The sequence below is a fragment of the Podarcis cretensis genome (assembly GCF_951804945.1).
Source record: "Podarcis cretensis genome assembly, chromosome: 11".
Taxonomy (NCBI): domain Eukaryota; kingdom Metazoa; phylum Chordata; class Lepidosauria; order Squamata; family Lacertidae; genus Podarcis; species Podarcis cretensis.
Genome location: NC_137180.1, coordinates 8,350,240 through 8,376,955, shown reverse-complemented (window position 1 = coordinate 8,376,955; position 26,716 = coordinate 8,350,240). Strand labels below are relative to the sequence as shown.

Here is a 26,716-nt window from a genome sequence, read left to right as displayed (position 1 = left end):
GAAAACTGATAAAAAATTATTCGGCAAAAAAGAAAGAAAGAAAAGACAAAAATTAAATATGAAAGGAACACAGAAATGTGCTCATACCTGGTGACACCACTGGTCCATTTAGCTCACTTGGTGCTAGCTACAGATTCAACCAATGAGCCGTGAACTTCCCCCAATACAACCACTCATTTAAAAAGAAATCAATCCCTAACTGCAATGCGGAAAAAGTTTTGGGGGTGGGGAATCACCAGAAAAGCAATTTAGCACTAATTAAAATAGGCTTTGAAATGCTGCTCATAACAAAGGTTAGAGTGAATGTGTACCAAACTGATACCACCTTTTTGATACGTCACTGCCAGAGTCAAAACCCTGACGTTTAAACAAAATAGAGCAACGCTTTAAGGTGGAATCCAATGTAGCACCAAGTCTCTCATTCCACCAGCACAATTATTTATCCATGTACAAGGGAGCACCCTCTCACTCAGTGGAAATCCTTGCACTGAATACCACCCTTAAGGGCATCTATACCTGTGGATAGTGCACCCAATCTTCTGGGGATGAATCCTAAGGAAAATACAGGATGCTGACCATTGGATGCCCCAACGTCCCATAACAAGCATGGTAAGCCTGCAACTTGCTCTTACTTTACTTAGGGGATTGACACCTGCAACCTTACATGAGTGAGGTGGGGGAAATAAATAAATGGAGAACTGGGGGAACCCACTGCCCTCCGTGCCCCATTTATTTACAGTCATGGGAAAAAGAAAGTACAGTGGTGCCCTGCAAGACGAACGCCTCGCAAGACGGAAAACCCGCTAGACGAAAGGGTTTTCCGTTTTGGAGGTGCTTCGCAAAATGAATTTCCCTATGGGCTTGCTTCGCAAGACGAAAATGTATTGTGAGTTCCTGCGGGGTTTTTTCCCTTTCCCCCCCTTTTCCTAAGCCCTAAGCCGCTTATCAGCTGATCCGCTAAAAGCCGCTAATAGCGCTAATCCGCTAAGCTGTCAATGGGCTTGCTTCGCAAGACGAAAAAACCGCTATACGAAGAGCCTCACGGAACGGATTAATTTCGTCTTGCGAGGCACCACTGTACACCTTCTTTGAATTCTGTGGCTTTACATATAAGGACATAATCACCTGTTCCTTAGCAGGTCTTAAAATTAGGTAAATACAACTTCAGATGAACAACAACAAAAACAAAAACTAATAATAATAATAATAATAATTTATTTGTATCGCGCCCTCCCCGGCCTAAGCCGGGGTCAGAGCAGCTAACAACAAGTAAAAATAGCACAATGTACAGTGGTACCTCAGGTTAAGTATTTCATTTGTTCTGGAAGTCTGTTCTTAACCTGAAACTGTTCTTAACCTGAAGCACTACTTTAGCTAATGGGGCCTCCCGCTGCTGCTGCACGATTTCTGTTCTCATCCTGAAGCAAAGTTCTTAACCCGAGGTAATATTTCTGGGTTAGCGGAGTCTGTAACATGAAGCATATGTAACCTGAAGCATATGTAACCCGAGGTACCACTATACATAAAACCACACAGTAAATTAATTCTAAAATCAATTCAGAATCAAATTAATTGCAACCATTGGGTTAGAGTTCTATGAGGATTACAGAAGGAGAGAGGGGGTCAGGCTGTGCCCTGGCCAAAGGCCAGGCGGAACAGCTCCGTCTTGCAGGCCCTGCGGAAAGATGTCAAGTCCCACAGGGCCCTAGTCTCTTGTGGCAGAGTGTTCCACCAGATCGGGGCCATGGCCGAAAAAACCCTGGCTCTGGTTGAGGCCAGTCTAACCGCCCTGTGGCCCGGAATCTCCAATATGTTTTTATTTGAAGACCGTAAGGTACTCTGTGGGACATACCAGGAGAGGTGGTCCCGTAGGTACGAGGGTCCTAGGCAGACCCAGTGTCTGCCTTTGCAAGCGGACCCCTAGAACCAAACCCTCGCAAACGCAGTGGGCCCACTGTAAATGAAGCGTGGTAATTGCCCAGTTTGGAAGCATCCCATGATAACCAAAACTCCAACGTAAAGAAGACTGTTATTTCATTTGAAGGGTGTATTTCATTTGAATTCAGTGTAACCGGTACAGCGATTCAGTTACATGTTGATATAAATTTCAAAGGTGGCTAAGATCTTCCTTTGTTCATAAGCAACAGCAACCCAGGGGGCAACCATTTTGTAGATGAGCTCAATGACTGAGCTGCAAAATAAGCGTTCAGGTGGTCCCTAAGGTTCCTTGGACCTAAGTTGTTCCAGGTTTTGTGAGTTAATACAAAATCCTTGAACCTGACTTAGCAGGAGATATTTGTAAATATTATGGAAAATTCGACATTATTTACTGCATATGCCCATTTCCCAGTGTTAATTTGTTTTTGTAATGAAGAAATATCAACCATATATATCACTGATTCATACAATTAAGGACTTGTAGGATTTTTATTACTACAGAGGTAGGTATAAGAGAGCTGAAATAAGAGAGCTTTCCATGGGTTTTTGTGGGCTGAAGTGTGGGAAGAAATCCTGAGAGCCATTTTGCTAAAAATTAACTACAACATTACTATGCTTCGTCACAGCTGCCCGTGCTGCAAATACAGGAAACACTCTGCAGGTTTCAAAAGTATAATGCCAAGTGTCATAGGTTTTATTAGAATTGAAGAGATAATTTTAATAATAATAATAATAATAATAATAATAATAATAATGCCTAGCACTCTACTTAAATAATATTAACTAGCGTATATAATTCCCCTCATGGGAGAATATCAGTTGAAGACAGTGAGAATCACAATGAAAGCACTTTGCAAGAATAAGTGCTGTCTTTTAATAACAGTGATTTGTTTGTGATCCTGCAATTCTCTTTGAATTGGTGGATAATTGCTACTCTAAATCTCCTCTGTTCAAGGTGCTTGACATCAGCCTATACAAGTGTTGTAGGCGTAATGATTTTTCAACCATCTTTCTGACCAGTTAGCATATCATCTGACAGATAAAATTGTGTTTCAGCGTTTAGACCAGGAAATCATAAGCTGCTGCTTAAAATGGGGAGGAGTGGGGAGTGGGGAGGAAGGAGGTGGTGAAGAGGGAATTCACAAATTTACGTAAACGGGCTCTGCGTCCCAGCCCTCTTGTTGCTCTCCAGCACGGATAGGGTGCACATATAAAGGATTACTAATTAGCACACCATGGGCAACAGTAACTCCCACGGCAGACCAACTTCCTTCTCTTTATAGAAAAAGACAGAAAGAATCAGACATTACTATTACTACTAGATTAAATTATAGTAAGTTGTATTTACCATTTCCAACCCGTGCACTGTAATTAATTTAGAAATTCCGTAAGACTTTACAATACCAGTTTGCTAGAAGAAATTTCCCTGAACAAAAAAATTAAGCCTAGATGTCTTAAAGGAAGCTGAAATCCCATCAGTTAAATGGATTTGATTGTATTTAGTTCTGTGTTTCATGGTCCGGACGATACTCAGAAGTTGCTTGCCCACTGAGGTGGATCCACAACATTACCTTTCTTGCAGCAAAATCAGTGCCCTCACTGAGAGGGTTGAGATGGGACAGGAGGTCTGCATGGTGTAGGCAACAGAGACGCCGGACTAATCCTGCTGGTGTGTGCACACAGCGCTGACCTTCCTGTCTCCTCACCCTTCCCAGTAAGGGGCAGTGACTCTACTGACAGGAGGCTGGGTGAGGTGCAATATGGGGCATATTTTTTGAGTTTTTGGGTTTATGTCTCTGGAAAATTATTATGTCTCATTTCTTAGAAGGAGGGGAACAATGAAGATAGGCAAATGCACACAGATCAGTCTTGACCAAATAGAGATTAGTCTGTTAAGCGACAATGGAAAAGCTATTGTTCTGTGAATAGAACTTTAGCAATAAAGATGGTAAGGGACCTCTTTCAAACCCTTCAAATTAAAGCCACAGTTTTCTTAAAAACAGATGATACTGTCATTTCTTTTTTTCTTCTTTTTTTTGTCAACTGTGTGAAAGGCGAAAATTAACAGAGGCAGCTGGAACTTAGGGAAGTTGAAAAAGGAAAATGCTAAGAAGTCAATTCATGATATATTCATAGAATGTATCACTCCCCGCCCCCCGCCCCCGGGAGATATACACAAGATTTTCCCTTATTAAAAACACTCGCTAGTATAGTAATATTTACAAAATGAACAAATATTTTAAAACCGGTTTACACTGTGTCCCACATCTGTCTGAAAGGAGTACAAAAAATCCCAACACAATGATAAGATAATACAAAATAAATGCAGCTGAAATTGAAAATGAACAAATTAAGTGACATGCTGGATTAAAAAAAAAAAAACAGCAGAAGCCTCTGTACACAAATATGCTTTGACAGAGGTGCCGAAAAAGTATAAATGGTTTTGGCTTAGTTTGGAGGGAAGGTGATTCAACATGGGATGGGATAGCACCATAGTAAAGGCTCTCCCCCTGGTTGTACCACTGCTTCATTCTCTTTATGATCCAGTGCAGATGCACAACTGCCAATCTCTTAAACATGCTTTATGGGGTGGGCTTGGCTTGTGAGCGACCTTCCCTTCTGTCTGACTTCTCTGTTCTAGCCCCAACTCATCCCTCCTTTCCAAACATTAAACATGATATAGTGTTACATCTAAATTGGCACCAACAGCATTAGCTAGCACTAACCAGAATTTGAAAAACAAAATAAAAAACAGCTTAAATCGTCATTTAAAGCTCTGGTTAGTAGTACTAAGGTAGTGTACAGCCTGTCTTCCCCAACCTCACATCCTCCAGATGTTTTGGACTACAACCATCATCAGCTAGACGGCCATTGGCCAAGGATGATGGAATTTGTAGTCCTAAACATCTGGAAGGCACCAGGTTGAGGAAGTCTGATGTAGCCTTCAGTTTGTGTTGGTGTGAAGTCTGGCTAACACTTACAAGAGAAGGAGGATTAATATGGAAGAAGGGAGGCTGTGCACAAATGCCCCCACTCATTCCCTTAACCATGGGATCAGCATGGTTGAGGGATTGTCAATATTACATCTGTACAGAGCCTATACATTCAGGCGATGTATCCATAAGCTCAGTTATGTTTGAACCTATTTCAACATACAAATCATGCTTTGTAAGGGACAGACAAATCAGGACATCAACCACAGTCTGAAGCTGGTTTGCAAACCAGTTTCTGCTGCTGACATATGAATTCACAAATCGAAGTTAGAGCCATGCTTCTCAATCTCAATGGGCTACTACAGAGACACGAAGTGAAGAACTCAAGAAGTTTTGTGCCACACATGGAACAAGATTGGGAAAGGCTGTTCTAGATACTGCAGGAATGAGTGTGCACAAAATAATCAAATACAAGAATCCTTGCATAATATTCATGTTGAGCAGGATGTAAGGAAGGTGTAGTAAAAGTATTAAGGGATGTGTCATAAATCTCTAGATTAATTTGCTGGAATTTTAATGCTGCTTGATGCCCAAGGCTATGAATTATTACACACTAAAAAGCCAATATGAAAACATTAAAAGCATTGTCCTAAAAAAACCCAAAACCCACTTACGAACTAATGTTATGTTAGTTGTATCCACCTTGTGAAAGTGATAGAAAGCAGAGTTTAAGTGCAAGTAATAATGAACAAACAAACAAACAAGCGCTTCAAATTGCACATGTAAAACACTAACTGGTGCTATTTAATCTGTTTATATTGCAGTAATTCTTAGTGATAATCTGGCCAATACATTTTATATTAAATATCAGACAGGTACATATTGTGAATGACAGATTGTGGAACATTCCCTAATCAGAACAAACTGGTTGCCTAGTTTGATAACCTAGAACACACTGTAAACATGTAACATCTGATAATAACAATAATTTCACGACCTGCTTTTTTCCAGTGGGGGGAATTCCTACAGTAGGAGGGTTTACTCCTACAAGCTTTACTGCAACTTGTTGCCCATGAGAAAGAGAAAGAAAGAAAGAGTTTGTGTGAGTGAGAATGAATCTAGTAAGGAATCTGTACACCTTTTCACCACCACTGGGCCTGTGAGGGTCTTTGCAACTATGACTAAGCATTTTGCTGACTAAAATCACTCGCATTCAGCCAGTGAATGTTAAACTGGGCTTGTTAAACTGTAGGAACTTTGTTTTGTTTTACAGCTTTTGCTTTTTATATTGATGCTTTTATTGAAAGTCACCTTAATCTTAAGCCAAGAAGGAGTGCTAACACAAACATTGCTGCAGCTAGATAAATAAATGGAGCACACTCATTTGTTTACTTTTTCTCACACACCTTCCTAAAGAGACAATAGCCCTGGTAGACAGTGTATGAAAAAGAGCAATTGATGCCTCGCAAGCCCTGCTGTTTGGAACTTTTAACACACAAACGCAAACACAGAGAGATTCAAGGCAGATCAAATTTCCAAAGTTGATCAAAGAAACACTCACCTCAGCAACATGAATCCATGACCACAAGTAAAGTCAGTTCTGATGTCAGAAATAGAAATTAGAAAGCCAGCATTTTACGGTCAGTGTATGAAATTAGTTCCTTAAACAGTAGGCTGGGATCTACCTGTGGGCCTTGTGCCAGAGCCCGCCAGGTGACTCCTCACCTGCTTGTTGTCCTCAAGCCTTTTGGCTGGACCAGTGCCAGCACCAGGCAACTTCTTGGCATGTGGAGTGAAGACAGCCAGGAAACAGAGGGGTTCGTGGGAGAGAGGGGAAGAGGATGGAAGAAATATGTTCCTCCTCTAAGGGCTGGAGAAGGTATTGAAGATAAAGGTAAAGGTAAAGGTACCCCTGCCCGTACGGGCCAGTCTTGACAGACTCTGGGGTTGTGCGCCCATCTCACTTAAGAGGCCAGGGGCCAGCGCTGTCCGGAGACACTTCCGGGTCACGTGGCCAGCGTGACATCGCTGCTCTGGCGAGCCAGAGCTGCACACGGAAACGCCGTTTACCTTCCCGCTAGTAAGCGGTCCCTATTTATCTACTTGCACCCGGAGGTGCTTTCGAACTGCTAGGTTGGCAGGCGCTGGGACCGAACGACGGGAGCGCACCCCGCCGCAGGGATTCGAACCACCGACCTTTCGATCGGCAAGCCCTAGGCACTGAGGCTTTTACCCACAGCGCCACCTGCGTCCCCCTATTGAAGATAATACAGTATAAATAAACTGGGAATAGAAAGGAAGGGAACTGAAGGAAAGTTATCATAGGAGGAAGAAGTGAATGTAAAATGAACAGGGAAGAGCAATGAAAGAAATTTGCCATTTGGGGGGAAAAGGTATAAGTTGAATGTGAGAAGGAAATTACAAGAGCTTGGTAAAAATACTTTGAAAGGGATGTGGGGTTGGGAAGGAAAATACCAACAAAAATGCCTTCTCCATTTATGAGTCTGGATTCTACCTAAAACGAGTAGAGGCAAAATTCTCACCACAGCCTTCCTGACTTGAGGAAATGGACAGGTGCTTATTTCTCAATAAATATGCATAAATTGCACAGATAATTTAACTATGCCCAGACACACGACCATCTATCTGTGCCTTTGGCAATAAGACTAATACATTACAAACTGCAGTGAAACTACTGTTGTCCTGTGAATGGCCACAATTGGTGTAATTTTCACCATTTGTATCTTCTGTATTTCATTTCCTCCTTGACCTCCCTGTTCACAATTCCTACTGATCCACAACTGTGTCTGTATATACCCCTGTAGCTCTGGTTAACACTTCATACGTCTGATGCAGTGGCCAGTGTTAGAAACTGAGATATGAAAGCAAGGAGCTAAATGGCACCTTAAACCGAGATTGTGGGTGCAATAACGGAATGTCTAAGCACACTTTTTTTTATAACAATACAAAGCTGAAAATGAAGAAACTGCAGCTAAAATAAAATGTTAATTTTTCACATGGTCTAGTCCTTCCCTTGCCCTCCCCACTAATATTCTCAAGAGGGTCTCTTCTCTAGTCTTCAAAGTAGCTGGAAATGGGGAGGCAGAAAAAGATCCTCCTTTCCTTCCACTCTGCGGTTTTAATATGAAATCTTAGGTGCAGTACTGTGCCCAGAGCTCAGAAACTGCTCATGCTAATGAAATTCCCTGTCGCAAAATGCGCCTAGAGCAATGGGAGTTTTGAACACTGGCAGTGGATTGTAGTCCATAAACATTTATTCAATAATAAGCATGTATGTCTTTAACATGCCAAAAATGTTGTTTTTGCTGCAGGAAACTATTACAGCTAAGCCTCTGGAAATTGTTGTTAAAGTTTCTCTGTTCCCTTTTTTTACATCCTCTTTCCGTTTCCTGTATCTCGTAAGAACTTCAGCATATTTGTTTCTTCCGGATTATCATCTGTGCGTGCTTCAAGACCAGGCAGCTCCTAGGAGCTCACCAAACATTGGTCTTCTGTTGTAAGCTACATGTTGAATTTCAATTGACTTCATACACCAGGGGTCAGAAAACTTTTTCAGCAGCGGGCTGGTCCACTGTCCCTCAGACCTTGTGGGGGCCCGGACTATATTTTGGGGGAAAAAATGAATGAATTCCTATGCCCCACAAATAACCCAGAGATGCATTTTAAATAAAAGGACACATTCTACTCATGTGAAAACATGCTGATTCCCGGACCGTCCGTGGGCCGGATTTAGAAGGCAATTGGGCCACATCCGGCCCCTGAGTCTTAGTTTGCCTACCCATGTCCTACACTTTGGGGCAGAATAGCACTTTTAAAGTGTACAGTATATATCTTGCTGTGCTTCATACATACTCACGAGCATTACCTAGTTATGTAAAGAGGGGACATGCAATGTTAAAAACCATTTCTTAATTTGTGCTCAACTATTTTTTAAATGTCAGTGCCACTGTGCAATTTGATAGCACATTTAAAATCAACATTTTTTTGCATTTGAGCTAGAACACTTTCAGTTAAATATATTTAATGGCAAGACCCACACAAACTAATGGACTGGTTAAGCAAGCAACTAAAATGACACTGGCAAGAAAAACATGAGTGAAGGTGTGTGGAGGTACATAGCAATTCACATAATGCAGCTCTCCGAAAGAAATAAAAATGCTCAAGCACTGGGCACAGTTCCACTTAACGTTTATCAAATCTAAAAGAGGTGTGTATTTTCTACAAGGACTGTAGTCTCCTGCTTAAAGGTTTTTCTGTCCAACAAAAAAACAACTGCCTTGGCTCTCACTCATGGGTGCAGTACTCAGACCTTTGGCCTAGCTATTACCATAGGTTTAGTCCAAAATTCACTACACAGTCTAAATATCAATCTGGTAACAAGGTGCACACTTAGGAGATTAATACTAAGCTCTAAGTACATGGCTTGGTGTTAAGGTAAGACATTATCCCAACACTTAATATACACACACTGAGCTCCCCTTTTGAAGAGCAGGCACGGTCTTACATGCAGATCATTGTTCCACAGGACTGGGCAAGCAGGCAGGCACACCTTTGAGAAAGCAGAGTTTATTCACACCACCACAGCCAGCAGCACTGTGTCCTTGAAGATGGAGGCAAGATTGACTGTGGCAGTACACTGTTCAACCTAGGCTCAGGTGCCTACCTGGGATGGAAGTGCTTTGCTAGCAGTAGGTGAGACAGGGGCTAATTTGGACACTCCCCAGTTGGCGCCTGGGACGGTTAATGTCTCTGAGGTGGGGCTTTCTCCTGACAACGTGCTCAGCCCCTCCCCAGCATCCTAATGGGTACCTCCCAAGCTCCTTCAGGCCAGCCCTGCCAAGACGTCCTCCCAGGAGTCACGACACAGGCAGCCCAGTGTGCACTAACTAAAAAACTTAGGCAACTTTTAGACTTCATGAACATGTAGACTTCATGTACAGAAATAGGTTACTTGCCTAATAGGTCATTTCCTAATCTCATTATACGTTGTTTGCCTCTATTATACAAAGCAATAGATAAACGCACAGCAAGACTCACTTTTGCTTTTACCATAAGGTACAGCAAACTAAAAATGTAAAGCAAGTCTGACTGAAAGCAAATTTGACTGTGGCTTTTCCAGAAAGCAAATTATCAGTGTACAATTACAATGCATTACTGTTAATAATATTCCTAAGAACAACACTTGCATAAACCATCCTGGAAGGGAAATTAATGTCTACTAAAAGTATTGCTTGCATAAAAGAAGGAGAAAAATTTCTGAATCATCCTATATTTATTTTAATAGACATACATACATAATTGTATTTGTATGCTGCATTTCCATAATTCAAACCACGCTCAAGGCAGCTTACAACATGTAAAAAATACATAATTCTAAATGCTACAAAAGTAATCACGAACAATAAATAAAACATCAAAAAATACACAACCAAATTGAAATTCCCATATAAATCATAATATTTTTTTAAAAAAGAAAATAAACAATATCAATAACAGCAACAACCCCCCCCCCAAATAAAACCCCCTAAACAATATCGAACATAAGAGTCTGGACATACAAGGAGCATAAATAAAAGAAAATAAGGCAAGTATTATTTAGGAATTAAGACTTCCAACTTGAAGTCATGGCAATTACCCTGTTGTATTGACACCAACAATGAGAGACAGATAAGACAACTAAATGCATAAAATGGAAAATAAACTCGACATTATTTCCTTTAAGCAACAGGACTTTCACTCTGAAGCAAGTCAGCAACAATATATTTAATTTAATTAACTGATTCAATTCATACACACGTAAATTTAATAATTTTTATTTAAACGTAAGGAATTATAAAAGTTCTACAAGAAAGAACAAGTAAGCTCATCAACTATTATCCTGTTACAAATGGAGGGGGGACAAATAAATGACACATCAACTACTCTGCAAGAAGGCAGAATAAAAAGGAACCATAAACCATAATAAGGTTCAAGAAGATAATAGTAGTACACTACTAGAAACTATATGGGACGCAGGTGGCGCTGTGGGTTAAAGCCTCAGCGCCTAGGGCTTGCCGATCGAAAGGTCGGCGGTTCGAATCCCTGCGGCGGGGTGCGCTCCCGCTGCTCGGTCCGAGCGCCTGCCAACCTAGCAGTTCGAAAGCACCTCCGGGTGCAAGTAGATAAATAGGGACCGCTTACCAGCGGGAAGGTAAACGGCGTTTCCGTGTGTGGCTCTGGCTCGCCAGAGCAGCGATGTCACGCTGGCCACGTGACCCGGAAGTGTCTCCGGACAGCGCTGGCCCCTGGCCTCTTAAGTGAGATGGGCGCACAAGCCCAGAGTCTGTCAAGACTGGCCCGTACGGGCAGGGGTACCTTTACCTTTACTAGAAACTATTTTCCTTTTAGAAAAAATATTTTTACCATTAAGTCAATTATATCAATTCCATCTTTTACGCAAGTGCATTTAAGACGGCTCAAAATCTTAAAAAAGGTTTTTTTTACACAATGCAATCACATCCCATGCAAGGGATCTTTCCCAGAGGCAGCGTATATATGCATAATCGCATGCAGCCGAAAGCTGCTGGTAGGCAAGAGAGGGAACCTTCGCATGGAGGACTTCTGGTGACTCTGATGCCTTTTCTCACTCCTCCATACATGATACCAGCACTGAGAGGGCCGTAGCAGCTTGTTTTCCGTCCTCTCCAAGGTATCACAGCAAGGAGGAGAGAGTAGGGAGTGGAAACCAGCCTCCCTTAGTTCCAAGACAAGTGGGGAAGAGGTGGAGGCAGACAGAAGAAGAAACCCCATTCCGTTCTCTTCAACTGTAGAAGAAGCTGCAGTTCCATTTCAGAGGCATTGCAGCTTTTTTCTTGAAATGTAAGATGAGAAAAAAGTGTCTTGCCCAGCACATCCAGTGTGTCTTCCCTCACCATCAAATCATCACCAGAAATAGCCTATTCCCTGGATAACAGTTGCCATGTCAGGTGGTGTGGCTTCCAAGCATGCTGGAATCTCATTATAATAGATTAAACAGAAGCATACTGTGTTGCTTACTTATGTCAATCACTGGGAGCTGTCTGTCCTGCAGACAGATTTTTTGAGCCCTTCTCTCCATTTGTGGCATGCAGCAATGAATGGCATTTTATGGATTAAGCCAAAAATGGACCTCGATAGAAAAAAACCATCTGAGGTGATATCCACTGTAGACCCAATGGAAATCAATTTCCTTGATTACGTTAGATCTTCTCCCAAGTATGACTGATGTTGTGTATCTCCCTTGGTGACCTTATGTATAAAATATCACTCCTTTCATGCAAATTTACTAGCTAATAATAGGCAGTCATAGTTGACTAAGAATGAGGGAGAGAGAGAGATGATGAAAGCTTGAAATGAAGATAAGCATATCTGTTTCTCTCTCTTCTCCTGAGATTTCAATTTAAGATTAAACACACAAATACTGATAATCCAGCTTTATTGTATTCTGCATTTGGAGCTTTGCTAAAGCAGTGTGCTAAATATAAGCAGTATACAGCTGTCTTGAACTTGAAACAAAAATATGCAGAGTTTTACAGAGATAAGGTTTCCAACTGCCACCTTAGCACTCAGAAAATTAAATACAGGAGTCTTTAAAAGAATGAATTTAGGGAATTCTCTTCCCTCATCATCAATAAAATCACATCTTTAAACTGCTGATCCAAATGGGATGACAGCTCAATTTATTGTGAAGTGGAAGGAGACAGTAGTACTTTTTCTTTTTCCCCCAGAAATTTAAGAATAGTAAGTAACCCTGATGTTTGTAGAATGGTTGGCATTGGTGTTCCAAATATTATCAAACCTTCTTAACCTGTATAAGGTTATTCAATGAAATGACTGGTCAGCCTAGAACTACTGTTATTTCAAACCATGGTTTTGAAGACTGATATAAAATGTTTTAATTTCTTTCGTTTCTCTTGGTTTGCCATAATGCATTAATTGGGGACACTGTGGTTAGCATTAACCAGCACTGACTTGGAAATGGAAGAGTGCGAAAGCCTGTGGCACATTCTCGGTCCTTCAAACTATTGTTTGGCATATTGGGATCATGATGCTCAATGACTCTTAAACCAGGCTCAAGTCAGAAAACCATAGTTTCCTGCTTTTCAAACAAGACACAGAAAGACCTGAGATCATGTGCTGCTTCCTCACCTTCAGCATAGCAGGAGACTGGAAGCTTGTATTTCCAATACAGCTCTCTGTTCTGTCTTATATCAGGAACTATTGTTTGTTTAAACCAGTGTTTCCCAAACTTGGGTCTCCAGTTGTTTTTGGTCTACAACCCACCCACCCCCCAGCTAGCAAGACCAGTGGTCAGGAATGATGGGAATTGTAGTCTGAAAACACCTTGAGACCCAACCCAAGTTTGGGAAACACCTGCTTAAACCCTAGTTAGGAAAAACAAACCAGGATGAGAAATGAGAGTTTGATATTTGGTGGTAGGAAACATCCTATGGAGATTCAGCCACTCCTCTTGGTGTGTTGTGCTCATATGCTGTGGTGGTGGTAGGAATTTCCAGTTATTTATTTACTTAGTAAGTCTAAACCCACAAAGTAGAAAAACTAAGCAGCCTACTTGGTAAAATAATTACTTTTATTTCAGGTACTGGAAAAATAAAATAAAATAAAAATGCATACTTAGAATAATAGAATCATATTTGGAAGGGGCCAAAGGGTCATCTAGTCCAACCCCCTGCAGTGCAGGAATCTCAACTAAAGTATCCAGGACAGATGGCCATCCAACTTCTGCTTAATAACCTGTTGGGTTGAAATAAACGACAGACGAATGACAAGTGTCATATGGGAGGCATCTCTCGAGCATGTCTTGGGGAGTCTCTTTTATTGAATATTACAGCATTGCCACATATGTGCTTGTTGCTGATTGGTTAACACAAATACAATGCAAGGGTTGCATATAGGCATTAATCATCAATAGATTAAAGGTTGGGAAAGGGAACACAGAATTGGACAGGTATGAAAACCTCCTTATTAAACTATTACTAGTGATTGCCAGAGCAGCGATGTCACGCTGGCCACGTGACCCGGAAGTGTCTCCGGACAGCGCTGGCCCCTGGCCTCTTAAGTGAGATGGGCGCACAACCCCAGAGTCTGTCAAGACTGGCCCGTACGGGCAGGGGTACCTTTACCTTTTAGTGATTGATATAACAAGACTTAAAAGAACATAACCATCGCATTCTGTAGATGTGGTTAACCATGCATTGAGAACAGGTCAGGGTACGATGTTTCATGAACTCAATGTGAACTAAACATTCTAGGGTGGGTGAGGAAGGAGCCGCTTCAGCTTAGAGCGGTTTGCCAGAGTCATGTGCAGAAGCAAAACTTCCCATCATCAACCACCAATGAAGGAGAGTCCACAACCTTCAGAGGGAGTCCGTTCCACTATCGAAAAGTTCTTAATGTCAGAAAGTTCTTCTTGATGTTCAGTCGGAATCTCCTTTATTGTAATTTGAAGCCATTGCTTCATGTCCTACCCTCTAGAGCAGGAGAAAACAAGCTTGCTCCATCTTCCATGCGACAGTCGTTTAGATATTTGAAGATGGCTATAATATCTCCTCTGGGTCTCCTCTTTACCAGACTAAACATACCCAGCTCCTTCAACCTTTCCTTCTAAGACTTGGTTTCTAGACCCTTGATTGTCTTAGTTGCCCTCCTCTGCACACATTCCAACTTGTAAACATCCTTCTAAAATTGTGGTGCCCATAACTGGACACAGTATTCCAGATGTAGTCTGATCAAGGCAGAATAGTGTGGTATTACTTCTCTTAATGGGACTTGGGTGGCGCTGTGGGTTAAACCACAGAGCCTAGGGCTTTCCAATCAGAAGGTCTTCAGTTCAAATCCCTGTGATGGGGTGAGCTCCCATTGCTCAGTCCCTGCTCCTGCCAACCTAGCAGTTCGAAAGCACGTCAAAGTGCAAGTAGATAAATAGGTACCACTCTGGCAGGAAGGTAAATGGCGTTTCCGTGCGCTGCTCTGGTTCGCCAGAAGCGGCTTAGTCATGCTGGACACATGACCCGGAAGCTGTACGCCGGCTCCCTTGGCCAATAAAGCGAGATGAGCGCTGCAACCCCAGAGTCGGTCACAACTGGACCTAATGGTCAGGGGTCCCTTTACCTTTACCTTACTTCTCTTAATCTGGACACCATACCTCTGTTGATGCAGCCTAGAATAGCATTAGCACTTGCATTATACCTACCTAGTTATCAAATAGGAAGGGGCCACAAGCTTGTATTGTATTCTTAAAGCATGCAACTAAAAACAACAACACCCACTCACCATTCTCTACCTCTTTCCCCTTTTCTTCCTAATGTAACACTGATGTCTCACAACAAATGAAACTGATCTGTAGAAAACGTAACTTGAAAAGAAGAGGCATTGCACATACTTTTGTAAACCAGGAAATCTTTAATAAAAATATATTTAAAAACAAACAAACAATACTCCAGCATTAGGCATCATCCAGCTACCTTGCATGGAAACAGCAGCAACAAATAACAAAAAGAATTTGCAGCCATATTCCTAACAAGCTTTGAGAATGGTAAAATTTAATACCTAATGCCTGTTTCTCAGTTAAAGACACTAAAAGAGAGCAACCTCACTAGTAATTTTATTCTAGCCATAAACTCAGTTGCTTCAAGGCTACTGAAGACACTGAAGTTATTTTCCAAATTCCTAAATGTATCTGTTCTTGGGATAAGACTGTAGCTAGAAGGATACATAGCGATTCACAATATATTCCCAAGGAAAATACAGCATCTTTGTGTGCTTTGAAAACGGGGGTATGTGGACGTTGACCACCCTGCTGATATGCTGCTGTTACTCTCTAAGACACCCATAGGAATTCTCCAATTCAGACGACTATATTCACATTACTGTACAATAATCTGTTTATGGAATTAGTTTTCTCTTTTAAGCAAAAAAATTCATTGTTATTGTTCTCTAAGCAGGTCATTAATGACCTCTGCAAACTGGAAAAGGATGGAATTGTAAATGGCATGCACTTTATATTGGCTCCATGTACTGCTCAATGCTATGAATGCAAAATTTGAAGTTGAGGTACAATTCCCAAAGTGGACACTAGTTTAACACCATCAGGAATCAGTGCACTGCTGAATTACCCCTGGCTGAACACAGGTACTTTAGAGAGCTGACAGTAAAAACAGGACAAATCATACTAGAAAAGAGAATACAGTTCCAAAGTACAGCAGACGTGCTATGCTGGAGCTGAGGGTGGTGTGGTAGGGGACACATATGGGTCAACCGAATAGATCATGTTACAGCCATCACAACAGAAATAATTTCCCTGCAGAATGTATGCACTAGTCTTGGACAGAAAGATGTGTGTATGTGTGTCTGAAGGGATGGCGATGCTTTGGAAATTGGTGCTGGAGAAGACAGCTGAGAGAATGTTGTTAAGCAGGCAAGTAATCAACTATTTGAACTCCATAGGTAAAGGTAAAGGGACCCTTGACCGTTAGGTCCAGTCGCGGATGACCCTGGAGTTGCGGCACTCATCTTGCTTTATTGGCCGAGGGAGCCGGCGTACAGCTTCCGGGTCATGTGGACAGCATGACTAAGCCGCTTCTGGCAAACCAGAGCAGCGCACGAAAACGCCATTTACCTTCCCGCCGGAGTGGTACCTATTTATCTACTTGCACTTTGAACTGCTTTCAAACTGCTAGGTTGGCAGGAGCAGGGAGCGAGCAACGGGAGCGCACCCTGTCGCGGGGATTCGAACCACCGACCTTCTGATCGGCAAGTCCTAGGCTCAGTGGTTTAACCCGCGTCCCTTTGAACTCCATAAAAGGTAAAGGTACCCCTGACCGTCAGGTTCAGTCGCATGCGACTCTGGGACTGCACGCTCATCTCGCTCTATAGGCCGAGGGAGCCGGCGTTTGTCCACAGACAGCTTCCATAGTCCATAGCAGCAGCCAAATTACAAAGTGACGCCACAAATAAAGCCATTCTGCCAGCAGTCACACATGGGAGATCTACTGAATTTGGGACAGTGTCCTAGAACTCTGCTGAGAGGCAGGTGAACTGAAAGGCAACATAGCACAAGGATAGAACTTTGCACAGCAAGTTATATTTGCACTCAAATTTGGTTTCTAACCTGTCACGGTATATGAACCAACTCTGTTGAGAAATTACTGGACTTAACTGAGGACTACTTGCCAGGAATACTAGCTAATATTTTAATCTTCTTTCTTTAGATTTAAGTCTCCTAAATTAAATTTATTTATATCAGTTATGGGGGAGAAATACTTGTCTAATAGCTGAATTTTAGGCATAAGTAGGAAGGCATCCTCCTCCAAGCACATCTATTTAGCCATTATTGTTTGCAAGGCCTGTTTCATCTACTTTTACTCTACAACTGTCAATTCATTTGCTCAATTTACTCTGCATTTGATCAGAGGATATACTGTGCACTCCAAAAAACGTTGTGGCAAACAATGATAGGAAACATGAAAGAAAGTGGTGGGAAATCTAACAGCTGTAACTTAGATCTCCTACTGATGCTAATTCACTAACTAAAAAGCACAACTTAAAAAAAAGAATTTATGGCTAGAGGCCTAGCTGATTAGATGTAGGGAACAACTGTGATCACATGGAACTAAGCAATTAGGTCAAAGCCTGCTCTTTAAATTGAGACAGATGAAGGTCAAGGAATGCATGAATGGAGACAAAAGAAGATTTATTCTGTCCTCAGAAGTTATACAAGACTTCCAGCAAATAATAATTAGAACTTTTGAAACTTTATGTAAGTAACAGATACAGTTTTGTCCTAGAACATATAAAATAAAATACACTGAAGATTTCCCAGTAAGCCAGGAACTGACAAACCAGTACTCAAGCAGTCATATGCCAATTCCTCATAGCTAATGTTTTCTGAACATGGATGCACTAATTTTTTTTTAGTGGCTATTAAAATCAAAGAAAGAAATTTCCCGCGTACATATATGGCTGATGTGCCTATTTTTCTAGCTACTGAATGATGATGATGATGATAATTTATCAATAAGGCTTACTTCCAAGTAAGCAGGCTTAGAACTGCAGCCTTAGAGACTAGATAAGGATGCTCTGAGACATGATGCAGAATGCATCCATTGGTCCATTCACTGGTAGATTTATCAAACCCTTCATATTGTGGAGTAGAATATGATTTCTTTCAGCCACAGCAAGCAGAGGAGGTGGGTGAGGGATGAGATGAAGGAACACAGGCTGTACACAGTGCCTCAGATCAAAGAAACCATGGGGTTGCTACACATCACCATTTCAGTACAAGGGCATGGGACTAGGGTAATAAGCATGCTATAATGGGGTCAGAACAGCATACCTAAACACTTTTGTAGGAAGAAGATTAATGTAGGATCTTGATGCAGATGGTTCTGAGGACCCGTGAATCATGATAATTTGTGAGGGATAGCAAATTCATGGTGATTATGAGGGTTTTTTTAAAAAAAATATTAGAGTTTCACAACATGGTTCAGTATAACACATCAAACAAACACGAATATAACAAACAAAACTAAGAAAACACAGCCAGTTAGACAATCTAAATGGCAATAAAAGGGAGTTAAATAATGGTGGGGTAGAAAATTGTGCCAACATAACTGAGCCCCTCTAAAAGGAGTTTTGAGATCACGAAGGTACCAGTCCCCTTTCTACCTTACTAAGAGAAAAGAAAAGAAGGGGAACTAAATAGATTCAAAACTCTTATGGTTTCAGAGCTCTCAAGCACTTAACTGCACACTTCAGTCATAAACACTGTCTTGAGAACTAGCATTGGGACACGGTTCATATTTTCTTTGTGGCGCTGCCAATACAAATGAAAACACACATACAGACAAGTGGATCGTTTCTTCCCCCCACCCTCAAACCTTCTACAGGGGACAATCAGAACAAATGCCACAACATTCCCAAGGCAACTCTAGCTTATAATACTTGTTTCAGAAGATGCTATAGCATCTTCTTGTTTTCTTCTGGAAACAAGCACAGCAAGATTAATTCCTCTAGTAAATGCCAAGTAACATTGTTATGGTTAAAAGGGGTTTGGGGTTTTTTTTTTGCTACACAACTATTTTTTCAACAACATATCATGGTTAAAGGTAAAGGTAAAGGGACTCCGACAGTTAAGTGCAGTCACAAATGACTCTGGGGTTGCAGCGCTCATCTCACCTTACTGGCTGAGGGAGCCAATGTTTGTCCATAGACAGTTTTTCCGGGTCATGTGGCCAGCGTGACTAAGCCGCTTCTGGCGAAACCAGAGCAGCGCACAGAAACGCCATTTACCTTCCCACCGGAGCAGTACCTGTTTATCTACTTGCACTTTGACATGCTTTCAAACTGCTAGGTTGGCAGGAGCTGGGACCGAGCAACGGGAGCTCACCCCGTTGCGGGTACTCGAACCGCCAACCTTCCAAACGGCAAGCCCTAGGCTCAGTGGTTTAGACCACAGCGTCACCCTCATCCCATATCATGGTTAGGTCCCATTTATTAACACTTGCAGTAGTAGTATGGATCAATTATCAGTTGGAAAAGGCCAAGAGACTGACCCTGTCCATGAATTCATACTATTCAAACGTATTACTGCTGCAGCAGGTGCATGAGAATGTTGATTTTGCAGAGTCCCGAGCACAGCGGAATGATGAGCAGTACGTGCCACATACTCTACATTATTTTACTTTATTTACACTTCAATGCTAAGAGCTTACAAACAAGCATCTTGCTTCTGCAAGGAGCAGAGAGGCATCCTCTCCCTCTGAAGCACGGAGAGAACTGTGAAAAACAGGAAACCAGTGTACGTCACATCCAGTCTCCTTTCCCGTGAGGAACTCCAACAGCAACTCTGAGTATGGAATGTAAACATTGCCTCGTGACAAGCACTTCGCTGCACAGTGAAGAGAGCAGAAACCAACAGTAAACTGGGCCTTATGCATGATGAATTTTTTATGTGATAAAACCCAATTTTTGAAATCCAGGTCTCTTTTAGACAAACAGAGCACATAATAGTCCTTTCAGCAACCTAGTGTTTAGAACTGGGAATTCAGTTGCTTTCAGAGTGTTTCTGCCTAGCAGTTTGGCAGACCCTCTACCTGCCATTAACTTTCAGGTGTCACAGTAAACCATAGTTATTTACTGTGCATGACCTAGTCATGTCCACTACCTCCTTGCTAGTGCTGGGGAGAAAGAAACCATGGCCCTTGGGCTTAGTATTAGATCGTAACCAGGGTTTGTTTCTATAGATTGTTTTGTTCATACAAGCTACGATTAGGAAGCCAAGAAAAGCCTAGGCTATACCTTGTGACTTTTTTCTGAGTGAAACAAACCAAACTCTTTGTCTTGGACACAACACTAAACTGAGAATTCTGATCTGATTCTTCCTAGAACAATACATCTTTAACTATAGTTTATCATGATGTTCATGACTGTTGCCATTGTCTCATTCCTAATGAGTCCCAAAAGGGAACGTAGTATAAAGGAATCTAGCACCAGAACTAGCACACTGTACAGGTGTATCAATGAGATCTCTCCTTAATATTGTTAAGAAATCAAGTGGAAATGTGAATGGGCCCCTAAATGGCTTTAAAAGAAGATTGGAGAAATTAATAAAGGATTAGGCTATCCACAGCTACTACCCACAGTTGCTATGTTCTACCTCCACTGTTGGAGGCAGTTTGCCTCCGAGTATCACGGGTCAAGAGAGAGCCACTGCTCTTGGGTGCTGCTTATGAACTTTCCACATATATCTGGTTGGCCACTGCAAGAACAGAATGCTAGACGAGCCCTGGTGCCAATGCGGCTAGATGCTTCTTATGCTAACTCAGCCTCCAACATATGAAGGGCTGCAAGAACTGTGATGTGATGGAAGTAGTGTTCTCCCTGGCACCATCCCTATGAGGTGTTAATCAGGGGGACGGGGATTGATAAAAATGCCTGAGTAGTTTCTGGGCTCACCTACAAGTCCCAATCAAACAGGAATTCTACAACTACAATGCCCAGGTACGACATCTACCCCTCCTCAAGTATAACTCTCACTCCCACACTTAGTATGACTAGCAAAACCCTATATACGAGTGCTCAGAAGCAAGTCCTACATGTTGCATAGGATTTACTCCCAGGAAAACACGTGCACGATTGCAACTTTGATTTCAGCGTGCTTCACAGCCTCTTTGCAATAGTCCTCTAAATACTCTGCAAGGCAAGGCAGCTCATTGTTCATCTGGAGAGTAGAACAGTGGGAAGGGAGGTTAAAATAAATGGCTTTGAGTGTGTCAATCAAGCTGAAAAGCAGCCTTTTCCCTAGATGATTTAACATCACTGATTTAAAAATCAATCTACCCAACCTCAAGCCTGTTTTTAAATCATTTTTTCTCAGCCAACTGCTGAAACTGGAAGCCAGCCCAACTTTTGGTGGGGAGGCAGAAGAGTTGTAGGGGAGGAATGCCAGACATGGGTTTTAAGCAACCTTATCTCCTGCATGCCCACTGCTTTTTCCCTACAAATGCAATCTCTGCCGCCCCCCCTCCTCCCCCCCAATGCATCTTGGCAAACAAAGAACTGGAAACACAAGTTTGCCAAGATAACATTAAGGTTTTTAAAGCAAGAATGTATTTTAATTACAGACAGTTACAGACACAGTTTAGTCTACTGTTTCGAAAAATCTATACAGTATAGCAAATAGTATGGAACTGAGATGGGGAGAGACATTTAATTTTCACGTGGCCCCTAGAAAATTATTTTGTGTTCCTCCCTTTACTTTAGTCCCAGGTCCAGTACTGTATCAATTGTGCTTTTATGTTCTAAGTAATATGGGCAGGTGGCGCTGTGGGTTAAAGCCTCAGCGCCTAGGACTTGCCGATTGAAAGGTCGGCGGTTCGAATCCCTGCGGCGGGGTGCGCTCCCGCTGCTCGGTCCCAGCGCCTGCCAACCTAGCAGTTCGAAAGCACCTCCGGGTGCAAGTAGATAAATAGGGACCGCTTACCAGCGGGAAGGTAAACGGCGTTTCCGTGTGCGGCTCTGGCTCGCCAGAGCAGCGATGTCACGCTGGCCACGTGACCCGGAAGTGTCTCCGGACAGCGCTGGCCCCTGGCCTCTTAAGTGAGATGGGCGCACAACCCCAGAGTCTGTCAAGACTGGCCCGTACGGGCAGGGGTACCTTTACCTTTACCTTTAATATGGGCAGAGCACAGGGCACTGTGATAAAAAGGCAGGTAAAATAGCATCAGTGAAGTACCGTAACAGGGCAGGCAATACAAAAATTTGGGCTGAGTGTTGCTGGGGTAGCAGATATGGGTTGTCCACAGCTGTAAATCAACTGAGATATGATTTATCGTTATTATTTGACTTGCATTTAAAAACAGAACTGCTGTAAAAGCTTTTCTAACACATTTGATGGGGCGGGACACAATCAATTGTGCCTAAGTGTGGTTGAAATGTTATACAGTGGTGCCTCGCAAGACGAAATTAATTCATTCCGCGAGTTACTTCGTCTTGCAATTTTTTCGTCTTGCGGAGTGCGGATTCCCCGGGTATTAACGGCTTTAAGAAAAAGGAAGCAAACCCGCAAGACATTTTCATCTTGCGAAGCAAGCCCATAGGGAAATTCGTCTTGCGAAGCAACTCAAGAAACAAAAAACCCTTTCGTCTTGCGCGTTTTTCGTCTAGCGAGGCATTCGTCTTGCGGGGCACCACTGTATTCAAACAGATTCAAAGGTTTACAAATCTGTATCTAACATGTTTTCTCCATGGCACCACTCTAGTTATGGACTTTCCTCTCAGCTTTGAGCTATCCAGTCCCAGTACTGTTTTGATTTAGGAGACAGCTTAGGACTCATTTATTTTTGCAGGTCTTTGGGTCAAAGTGGAAGTGGCCCTGCCGGTTTAATAGCATCTGTTCACTGATTGCTGGTGCTGCTGTTATTTCATGGTTTTTTGTTGGCTTTCTTCCCTTCTTCTATTTCTCATGAATTGACTACTTGATAGCCACCCCAGGCTGTTTGATAAAGGGATTCATTAATTATGGTGAGTTGCAATAAGAAATTATTTTTATTAGAATACTTGTAGATTTTAAAAGATGACAATTCATATTGCTAAACTTAGTATGCAAACCCACTTCAAAACCTAGATTCCGATTTGCAAATCATATTTTGTTAATTTGGTGAACCCATACCACAAGTAAGTTGATTTGAGTCAGTGGTTGCATTTGAGCTCAAGGATAAAACCTGATGATCTTCATCTCATACACTCCCTCAGTCTCTCCAATGCCGCTACTAGAAGAAGTTAGGAAGCTTTAGAATTTAGCATGTCCAAACCTTGACAAACTCTGATTAATCTTAACTATAGTTTGTTTGAAACAAACTGTGGTTTTTGAAGCTGGCTTGTTTTGAGCAAACCATAATTGCTGCTAGCCAGAGTTTAGGGTTCATATGTACAGTAATCCTTTAATGTGGTTAGTCAAAAATGGAAGCTAATGCCTTAGATCTCTGCCTTGCACCCAAAGGCTTGCTATGGCTCATTCCCATCACAGTGAACCATAGCTTACTGTGATGTCCAAATGCAACCAGTGTCAAGGCAGCAGAAGTTGTATTGAATAGCAAAGCTCTCACCCCCTAAAGTAGATATAACAGGACGTTACTAGAGGAAGGGTCGTTGCACAACTCTGTCACCTAGCTAGTCTGCATAGTACATTCCTTCTTTTTTAAAAGGCATCTCCAAACATATTAGAATGGATCTGCATGCATCAGGCTGTGGGCCTGCAATTTCACCAAGCATTTAGCTTAATATAAGCACTTCAAACACAATCTTATTTCGTAAGCCTCTTATTTACCACTCACTGTATTAAAACACACAGAACAGCTGAAGCCAAGAGCCAACTGAAAGGTGCACTGCTATGAGTGTTTATTCCAACAAAGTTGAAAGTTCCATGGTTACTTACTCTATACAACATACCAAAGTAGGACTCAAATAGTTGCAGCTACTAAGTATTTGCTCTGTGAGATAACATCCAATTCCTGGATAGGGACTCAAATATGGGTGTACATTCCATCAAAGATAAGATTTTTTAAAGTGCTAACAACTTTCAACTAGACACTTCAATGAAATCATTGGGAGTTTCTGAACTCTTTCTGGACTAAAGTATACTCTGATTTTTTTTTCCTGGTGGTACTCAGAACTGCAGAACTGGCACCTCCCCCCCCCTAGAAAAAAGCACTGATGGTGCCTAATAAATTAAATAAAATTCCTAGGTAGGTGTGGGAGGGCACGATCCAAAGGCATCCCAGTTTCTGACTTGCACCACCAGCTCCAGCAAAGCAAAGGCAACAACCTCCGAAATACGGAGGGGAAAGAATCAAAGGTCTGCCTTGGCAGGAACTCAGCAACCCAGGCCAAGAAGTGAGGGAAGCAGCTCAGACCCAAGAAGCCGCTCTCACTTCATTTCCCTCCCTTGCCGTCCATGCGCGCCTATTGCTTTTGTGAGGCAATGTTGCAAGAGACTCTCCTAGACTTTCCAGAGAGGCAGAGCGGAGAGGGAAAGTTTCTTTTGGGGAGGGGGGAAGCCAAGAGGAAAAACAAATGAAGTGCAATTGGGATGGAATAGTAATTGGAGATGTTAAATCAAACAAATCTACAGTGGTACCTCGCAAGACGAATGCCTCGCAAGACGAATGCCTCGCAAGACGAAAGAGTTTTCCGGTTTTTGAGTCGTTCCGCAAGACGAATTTCCCTATGGGCTTGCTTCGCAAGACGAAACGTCTTGCGAGTTTGTTTCCTTTTTCTTAAAGCCGCTAAGCCGTTAATAGCCGCTAAGCCGCTAATAGCCGTGCTTCGCAAGACGAAGAAACCGCAAGACGAAGAGACTCACGGAACGGATTAATTTCGTCTTGCAAGGCACCACAGTATTTAGGGGCAGGATCCTGCCATCTGCCTTCTGCCAAATGGATACAACTGTGCTCAGTGGGTAGTGGGTTTGAGTTCCATGTTGGGTTTAAGATTCCTGCACAGCAGGGGGCTAAACTAAATGATGGCACGGTCACTTTCAACTCTACAATTCTGTGATTCTGTAAACTTTATAGCACCTAATTTAAGCTGCCGTATGAATCAGCAGCTTTTTGCTGGCTGAAAGACTGGCTGCTTCTTGAAAACACTGATGTGTTAGACTTGGAAGGATTTAACAACGCTTTTGGTTGGCATGCATATCTGTGGTATGACAAGGTTAAGATTCACAAGAATTTCAAGAACCATATTGTAAGGAAAGCAGTGTTTAATGTCTGGACAAAATATAAAGACTTATTAGAAAACAAGACCCCAAGGTGGCTTTCACCTATGGAAGCTAAAGCTGTGAAAAGACCCAATATGGAGGTCAAATGGCCGAAATACTGGGAAATATTAGAAAGAGATGGAGACAATTGGAGATTGCAGAGTATGGAGAAACTAAAAGACAAAGTGTGAGATTGGTTACATTATGCTCAGATTAAAGAGGCTTTTAAATTGGATAAAAAGTTAGGATTCCAGGTGGAAAAATCAAAACTGGAAACAGAATTGTTAGAACCTAAGACTAAGGTACTTTCAAGAATGTATAACTTGTTGCTAAGGTGGAATACACAGGATGAAACGGTTAAATCAGCTATGATAAAGTGGGCACAGGACATTGGGTATAACATCATGTTTGCTGACTGGGAAAAGTTATGGACCACCGGTATGACGTTTACGGCATGTAATGCCTTGAAAGAAAACATTATGAAAATGATATACAGGTGGTACATGACCCCAGTCAAGCTAGCAAAAATATATCACCTGTCAGACAATAAGTGTTGGAAATGTAAGGAAACTGAAGGAACGTTCTTTCACCTCTGGTGGACTTGCCCTAGAGTTAAGGCCTTCTGGGAAATGATATATAACGAGTTGAAAAAGGTATTTAAGTATACCTTCCCTAAGAAACCAGAGGCCTTCCTTTTGGGCATTGTTGGCCAGAGGGTGTTAAAGAATGATCGAACATTTTTTATGTATGCAACAACAGCAGCAAGGATACTTGTAGCTAAATATTGGAAGATTCAAGATTTGCCCACGCTGGAAGAATGGCAGATGCAACTGATGGACTACATGGAGCTGGCAGAAATGACTGGCAGAATCCGAGACCTGGGAGAAGAAGCAGTGGAGGAGGATTGGAAGAAATTCAAGGACTATTTACAAAAATACTGTAAACTATATGAGTGTTAAGAAGAATGAGAGATTTGAAAACAACGGGCACCATAAAGCTAGTTGAAAAGATTATGAGAATGAGTGAATTGTATGAGAATAATAAATTTTGAATAAATATTATGTTAAAATTAGGTATTTAAGATCTAGATAAAATATTCAAAGTTAGGGACAAAATATTGAAAATGTGCATAATAAGAATGGAAATAAGGTGATAAATTGCTGGCTGAAGTTTTACTAATGTGGAATGCAGGAGCGGGAAATTTGAGGAAGTCCAAAAATGAAGAAAAGTTGGTTATTACATGATGCCAAATTTTATGTTTGTTTTCTTTTCTGTCTGTTTTTTTGCTTATGCTGTTCTTTCTTTCTATTGTATTTTTTTTTAAAAAAAACTCTTTATATATATATATATATATATATATATATATATATATATATATAAAAAGCTGTCGTGGGGGCAAGGCATTGGAGTTCAGGCCCCACCTCTGCCTTGTACTCAGTCTGCCTCCTTAAGTTACTTATGTGCGTTGAGCTGAACACAGTGTTTGCAGCAATGACCAGTGAAATACCTATGAAAAACTGTCAAACAA

At 41.8% G+C, this 26,716-nt stretch overlaps 1 protein-coding gene across 2 annotated transcripts in view; it reads right to left on the bottom strand.

Annotated features, from left to right (window-relative positions):
- The window catches only part of DAPK1 (death associated protein kinase 1), an 86,929-nt gene that overhangs the window by 54,591 nt on the left and 5,622 nt on the right, over positions 1-26,716 (bottom strand). The gene's annotated exons all lie outside the window — the stretch shown is intronic.